We start from the raw sequence: 8,625 nt of genomic DNA on the forward strand, positions 1-8,625 counted from the left end.
ATAGGGTGTCAATTTTGGATCTCTCCACTCTTCTCATGTGGGCACTTATTGCTGTATATTTTCCTCTAGAGACTGCTTTAAATGTGTCCCAGAGATTCTGGTATGTTGTGTCTTCATTTTCATTGGTTTCAAAGAACTTCTTTATTTCTGCCTTCATTTCATTGTTTATCCAGTCAACATTCAAGAGCCAGTTGTTCAGTTTCCATGAAGCTATGTGGTTCTGAGTTAGTTTCTGAATTCTGAATTCTAACTTGATTGCACTGTGGTCTGAGAGACTGTTTGTTATAATTTCAGTTGTTATGCATTTGCTGAGGAGTGATTTACTTCCAATTATGTGGTCAATTTTAGAGTAGGTATGATGTGGTGCTGAGAAGAATGTATATTCTATGGATTTGGGGTGGAGAGTTCCATAAATGTCTAACAGGTTTGCTTGTTCCAGGTCTGAGTTTAAGTCTTGGACATCCTTGTTAATTTTCTGTCTGGTTGATCTGCCTAATAGTGACAGTGGAGTGTTAAAGTCTCCCACTATTCTTTTGTGGGAGTCTACGTCTCTTTGTAAGTCATTAAGAATTTGATTTATACATCTGGGTGTGTCTGTATTGGGTCCGTATATATTTAGGATTGTTAACTCTTCTTGTTGTAGCAATCCTTTTACCATTATGTAATGTCCTTCTTTGTCTCTTTTGATCTTTGTTGCTTTAAAGTCTATTTTATCAGAGACAAGAATTGCAACTCCTGCTTTTTTTTCCTCTCCATTTGCTTAGTAAATCTTCCTCCATCTCTTTATTTTGAGCCTTTGTGTATCCTTGCATGTGAGATGGATTTCCTGGATACAGCACACCAGTGAGTTTTGGCTTTTTATCCAATTTGCCAGTCTGTGTCTTTCGATTGGTGCATTTAGTCCATTTACATTTAGGGTTAATATTGTTATGTGTGAATTTGATACTGCCATTTTGATGCTAGCTGGCTGTTTTGTCCATTAGTTGATGCAGATTCTTCATTTTGTTGATGCTCTTTACCATTTGGTATGTTTTTGGAGTAGCTGGTACTGATTGTTTCTTTCTATGTGTAGTGCCTCTTTCAGGAGCTCTTGTAAAGCAGGCCTGGTGATGACAAAATCTCTGAGTACTTGCTTGTTTGCAAAGGATTTTACTTTTCCTTCATTTATGAAGCTTAGTTTGGCTGGATATGAAATTCTGGGTTGAAAGTTCTTTTCTTTAAGGATATTGAATATTGGCCCCCACTCTCTTCTGGCTTGTAGGATTTCTCTGAGAGATCTGCTGTGAGTCTGATGGGCTTCCCTTTGTGGGTAACCCGACCCTTCTCTCTGGCTGCCTTTAGCATTTTCTCCTTCATTTCAACCCTGGTGAACCTGACGATTATGTGCCTTGGGGTTGCTCTTCTTGAGGAATATCTTTGTGGTGTTCTCTGTATTTCCTTGACTTGAACATTGGCCTGTCTTGCTAGGTTGGGGAAGTTTTCCTGGATAATATCCTGAAGAGTATTTTCCAGCTTGGATTTATTCTCTTCATCACATTCAGGTACACCTATCAAACGTAGATTAGGTCTCTTCACATAGTCCCACATTTCGTGGAGACTTTGTTCATTCCTTATTGCGCTTTTTTCTCTAATCTTGCCTTCTCATTTTATTTCATTGAATTGATCTTCAACCTCTGATATCCTTTCTTCTGCTTGGTCAATTCGGCTATTGAAACCTTTGCATGCTTCACGAAGTTCTCGTGTTGTGTTTTTCAGCTCCATCAATTCACTCATATTCCTCTCTAAATTGTTCATTCTTGTTATCATTTCGTCAAATATTTTTTCAAAGTTCTTAGTTTCTTTGTATTGAGTTAGAACATATTCTTTTAGCTCACAGAAGTTTCTCATTACCCACCTTCTGAAGTCTGATTCTGTCATTTCATCACACTCATTCTCCATCCAGCTTTGTTCCCTTGCTGGTGAGGAGTTGTGATCCCTTGTAGGGGGAGAGGTGTTCTGGTTTTGGGTGTTTTCCTCCTTTTTGCACTGGTTTCTTCCCAACTTTGTGGATTTATCCACCTGTCGTCTGTGTAGTTGCTGATTTTCAGGTTGGGTCTCTGAGTAGACATCCAGATTGTTGATGATGAAGTTATTTCTGTTTCTTAGTTTTCCTTCTAACAGTCTGGCCCCTCTGGTGTAGGACTGCTGATGTCCACTCCAGGCCCTGCTTGCCTGGGGATCACCTGCAGCAGCTGCAGAACAGTCAGGATTGCTACCAGTTTCTTCTTCTGCTATCTTTGTCCCAGAATGATGCCTATAAAATGTCAGTCTGATCAGTCCTTTGTGAGGTGACTCTTTGGATATACAGGGGTCAGGAAGCTGCTTGAGGAGGCAGTCTGTTCTTTATAGGAGCTCAAGTGCTGAGCTGTGGGCTCCATTGTTCATTCAGAGCTGCTAGGCAGGTACGTTTAAGTCTGCTGCAGCAGAACTCATAAACCCCTTTTTTTCCCCAGGTGCTCTGTCTTGGGGAGTTAGGGCTTTATTTATGAGTATCCATTGTGCTGCTGCCTTTATTTTTCAGGGCTGCCCTGCCTAGCAAGGAGGCAGCCTAGTCACTGTCTGCCTGCAGAGGCTTTGCTGAGCTGCTGTGGCCTCTGCCCTGCTGCCCTGTGAACTTCCCTGCAGTCCTGTTTATATGGGTGTAATTAGAACTGCCTCGGCAATGGTGGCTCACCTCTGTAATCGTGGACTCTCCCTGTTATGTTGGATTGCCTTGGCAGTGGCAGGCTGCCTCAGCAATGGTGGACTACCTCCGTAGGGGTGGAGTGCCTCAGTAATTGCGTAGGCCCCTCCCCTACTGAGCTGCACCATCCTGGGTTCAGCTGTGCTTGCGTGAAACTCTCAACCCCGAGCATTTCCAATTGCCATTTTTTGTTTGTTTGTTTGTTTTTGTGGGGGTGCGACCCGCCGAGCCTGATCACCTGGCTCCCTGTCTCAGAGCCTTTTTTTTTAAGTTCAGTGGTTGACTCTCTCCCAGGTGTTCCAGTTGCCTGCTGAAAGGGTGCTGGGATCTGTGTGATTTCCCATGTGGTGACCCACTGCGCCAGCTGAAACAATGGTGCTGCCCAGGAATCTCCTGGCCTGGCTCTCTGTTTCAGACCAGTTTATTCAGATGAATGGGCAAATCTGCCTTCTCAGAGCTCCAATTGCTAGCTTAAAAGGGCAACCAGACCAGTGTATTTTGTACAGACAGCCACTGCGCCAGGGCACTGGCCAAACAACTGCACTGGCTGAAAGATCTGTGTCGACCAAAACAGCCGTGCTGGCGACCTGTGGGGCTCCTCCACCTAGGAATCTCCTGGTCTGTGGGCAATAAAGATCCATCTAGAAATGTGGCATCCACTCACCCTCTGCACTTTCTCTGGAAGCTGCAATCCTGAGCTGTTCCTAAAGGGCCATCTTGGATGTTCTCCCAAATTTTCTATTTTTGAAACAATCTTGCATTCCTGAGATAAAATCTACTTGGTCATCCTGTATTTTTTTAAATGTGAAGTTGTATTCTTTTTGCTAATATCTAGAATTTTTCCAACAATTATTCATAAGCGATATTAAGTTGCAATTTTCTCTTTTTGAACTGACTGTACCAGGGTTAAGTGTTAATTTTATACTTGCTTCATGAAAAATGAGGATGTTTTCCTTCGTTTCCAATTGTCGGTAACATGTAATGACAGAGCATTGGGACTATCTGATCTCTGAAGATTTGGTAGTGATTTTCAGTCTCTCTAGCACAAAATGGGAACAATTATAATATTTCCTTCTAAGGAGTTGTCAGAACAATTGAATTGATGGACTTGGAAGTGCTTTACAAACAGCACATCTCTAGTCATGTGTTGATTATTGCAACAGAGGCAAGAACAAAGTGTAGTGTAGAATGGGTAATTAAATCACTCTCAATTGGAAAAAAGATAGTTACTGAGAAAGTTTCATACAAATTATCTTTTAGTTCAGTTTTGAATGAGGAGTGTGATTTTAATGACCCAAGAAGTAAATATTCCAGGTAAAGGAAAGAGCATAAGTGGGGATATTTAAGTTTATGATTATAAAATTTACTATATTCATGTAGTAATGTTCAGTTGTCACTTTGGCATAAATTTATTTTTTGATTCTTTGAGGATGATAGGTGATATGGTTTGGCTGTGTCCCCATCTAAATCTCATCTTCAATTGTAACTCCCAGAAGTCCCATTTGTCATGGGAGGAATCGGTGGGAGGTGACTGAATTATGGATGTGAGTCTTTCATGTGCTGTTCTTGTGATAGTGAATGAGTCTCAGTTTCCCTGCACAATCTCTCTCTTTACCTACTGCCATCATGTAAGATGTGACTTGCTCCTCATTGCCTTCCACCATGATTGTGAGGCCTCCCCAGTCATGTGGAAGCCTAAGTCCATTAAATCTATTTCTATTGTAAATTGCCCAGTATCAGGTATGTCTTTATCAACAGCATGAAAATGGACTAACAGAGTAGGATAGAAACTATCCTTATCTTAAGGTCAGAGAGGGCAATGACTTCATGAGTAAGTAATAGAGTCTACCACAGACACAGAGAGTGGGTGCTTGATAAATATTTGGAGCATTTTCTATTGATACAAAACCACGGTTGACTTTGTTTCATTTACTCTTCCTTCTGTTCCTCTCTTATTTTTGTGTATTATGAAATTAAATATTTATTACCAATGTTTAGTGTTGTTTTTCATGATAGCATACTGCCCATCCATTGTTTCATTTATGTTTCTTTTATCTTCACAACTATAAGTAAAGTTTTGATGCTTTTTGATAGGTAAAGTAGACATTTGTTGCTTGAACTCCTTGTTGACAGAGACCGAATTTTTATTTTTGTGTTCCATTTCTTCAAATAGCTCATGGGTTTCAAGGGAAGCTGACACTGTCATCCACCCTTCCACTCTCTAGTCAAGGGTGAGCTCAGATTATCAAAACACTAACCAACACATACCACTGCTCTGGGAGGGCGATTGGTATAACAACAACAGAACTTTTGGGGAAGGACACATCCTTGCCCTTATTTTGGATCTAACAAGAAACATGAGGAACTGGTTAAGAAATACAAGAGGCGAAACCTGCTCCAAATTGAGCTCCTACAGGAGAGAGACATAAACCAAATCTTGAGCCACCGTTTTAAGCTTCATCTGAAGCCAGCAGACTTACTTTTCAAGCATAGAAGCCAGTAAATGCCTTTATTCTTAAAATCAGTTTCTGCCATTTTTCAACCAAAGGTCTTAACTAATACAATAAAACAGACAGTGCTATATATATCTGATATATCTCATTGATAGTAAGGAAGCAGGCAAAAAATCATTTACTGAGTTTTTGTGAGAATACAAATGTAGTACAATGTATCCATTCATTTCTTCATTCAATATACACCCACTAAGCATCTACAATGCCACTGATAGTTTTCATACCAAAAAATATATGTGAACTACCATTAATATTTTTATTAATATAAAATAAATGTGCCATTACTGTTTTAAGTTTCTTAGAGCTTTCTATGAATGATAATTTATTCATTCATTCACTAAATTCAACAAAAATATTTTGTGCATTTCAGAGATGCTTCCCCTTGTGATTAGCAGGACTTATTTGTAGGAAAAACCTCAGTTCATGACTATGAAAATGAACTCACATTACCAGTCTAAATTACAAAGCCAGAACTGTGAACCCCTTGCCCAATCTTATTTACTAGATTAATAAAAGCACAAAAAGAAAAATGAACATATTAAGTTTCTATATATTTATCAAATGAGATTTAGTTTGGATTTTGTTAAGTGGTTAAAAAAAATAGCTGAGTCTTTAAACATCCTTATATCACTTTATTATACAAATGTATCCTGTAAAAATTGAAGTATATTTAAGCCTGACTTCATACAATCAAGTATATTGGTCAACAGAGCATTTGTCCTCACAGCACAAAAGAATTATGCAATATTGACTGAGCTTCAGAAAATGAATCCCATCCCACCTATGTTTACTTTTTATATTATGATATATAATCCATCTTACTTGTACCACAATATTTTGAAGCTGTGTTTGTAACTGAAGATGAGAATCTTCAGTGAGTTTATAACTTTAGTTAAATCTTCAAATTATAATAGATACATACAAATAGTCTTTTTATTATAATTGTTTGATCAGTCATTAACTTTAGGTTCACAAGCCACATTAGGAATGTTCTTTAAAATAGGCTGCCTGAGTCCAGGACTTTGGGAGGCTGAGGTGGGATGATCACTTGAGCCCAGGAGTTTGAGACCAGCCTGGGCAACATAGTGAGGTTTTGTCTTTACAAAAACATGTTTAAAAATTAGCCAAGAATTGTGGCATGCCTGCAGTCCCAGCTACTAGGGAGGCTATGGTGGGATTACGGTATTAGCACAGGAGATTGAGGCTGCAGTGAACCATGATTGTACCACTGCACTACAGCCCGAATGACAGAGCAAGACCCTGTCAAAAAATAAAATGAAGTAAAATAAAATAAAAAACAGACTGCCTGAGACCTGGAGTTGTATGTTCCACTGTCATAAATAGATATTTCCATTTGAAAATTCTACTGTTAGCTTAAAAGCAACATGCCCAGTGCTTAAATTAATCTTTCTCTCCTTCATTTCTAGTCATTCTCACCTTGCACTCCAAGCCATTGGTATCATGAATTTGATGCACATCACTCTATCAGTCCTGCCAGATATCTATGACCCATATCTAATATGTAGTAATTTTTATGTGCACGTTAAAAATATCCATAATGCAATAAAACTGTGTTTTGATTTTTTTCACCAACACATTTTTGAGATCTATCATGTTCACTTACAACTTCTTGTTAACTTCTTTTAAGGGCTGTATAGTATTTCATCTATTAATACGTTTTTAAAATCTATACTTAGATCAGTGGACATTTATGTTGCTCTAATTTATCTCTGTTAGAAACAGTGCTGTAATGTATATTTTTGTACTCATGTCCTTGTGCAGGTGTTTCTGTGGGGTATTCAGAAGTTGACTTGCTGGTTATAGGATCTCACAGAAGCCCAGTTACTAGATACTGTTTTCCAAAGATACACCAATTTGGCAGTGTTTGAACATTTTTTCTTCACATTCTTGACATTTAGTAGTTTAATCTGCATTTCAGCTTGAAATTCCCTAATCTCAAGCAACTTTTGACAAGTCCCCAAAATATCTGCAATATAATTTGGTGTGCCACTAGATGCCTTAGTAGTGTTTGGATAATTTCTACTAAAACTCTATGCTACAAGACAGCTTCATGACACACAGTCAATTTTAAATGAACTAAAGATTCTAATTGCAGCTGGGCATGGTGGCTCACGCCTGTAATCCAAGCACTCTGGAGGCCAACGCAGGCGGATCACCTGAGATCGGGAGTTCAAGACCAGCCTGACCAACATGGTGAAACCCCGTCTTAAAAAAAAAAAAAAAAAGATTCTAATTGCATATTCAACTGCTAAACTTCCCATCACAGAAGTTCGGCAAATGATTTCAGTCCAATATCATAAATCTAGTCACTATAGAACTTTAATTAGATGTGTACAACCTTTTGTGTAGGCCCTCCAAAATCATTCTCCATGGAGTACAATTAACAGAACAACGGAGAGAAATAAGTATTGTCCGTATGTGGGAACACAATCACTTTTGCATATTTCTAATGGGAGTACAAACTGATTGTTATATGAGCTTTGGCATACCATTGACCACGTAGTAAAATGAAGAATACATGTTGGTTGTACTGAGTTTTTATTTCAGCCAAATTCATTTGGTAAAAAGTATTATTTTATAATTATGTAAAATTAGCTTTTCTTCACAGGCATATTGGCATTCTGTAATTCTTTTTTAAATATAATTTCTATTTTGTGTCCTTTGTTCATTTTTCTGTTAAGCTGTTTCTATTTCCTTATTCATGTGCAATAGTACTTTCTATATTCAGGATACTATTACGTCATATCATCTTTTGTGTATTTATATAAATTGCAGGTAAATTTTCATTATATTCCTTGTCTTTGAACTTTGGTTATGACGTCTTTGTTCTTTTTGGTCTGAAACTTTCTTCTTCTTACAAAATATTGCTTAATTTTTTAAAAAGTTTATGTTCCTAATCTACTTGTAATATTTTTACGATGTACAGAACCCTAATTTATATTTTCCTTATAGAAAGTCATTTATTGAATAATATATATTTTCTCTACCAATTTTTAATGTTACCACTGTCTTTACATTGGGTTCCAGAACCTGCTTGGTTTGTGCATACTTTATTCTGTTCCATTGATCTATGTATCTGTTAAAAAACCAAGATCACAATATTTTAATGACCATAGCTTAATGCTAAATTGTTATATCAGGTATAGCAAATCCTTTCCCTGAACTCCTTTTAAAATTATCCGGGCTATTCTTGGACTTTTACTCAAATATCAATTTTGGAATTAGTTTGGTAGATTTTTTTTCATTGAAACAATATTGATTTTAGAAATTAATTCACACAGAATCGACTTCTTTACAACATTGCATCTCCTAGTCTATGGACGTCTGCAATTATTCTGTGACTTTTTAACATATTTCAACATAGTTTAA

Source organism: Callithrix jacchus, chromosome 4 (genome assembly GCF_049354715.1).
Source record: "Callithrix jacchus isolate 240 chromosome 4, calJac240_pri, whole genome shotgun sequence".
In the NCBI taxonomy this organism is placed as follows: Eukaryota; Metazoa; Chordata; class Mammalia; order Primates; family Cebidae; genus Callithrix; species Callithrix jacchus.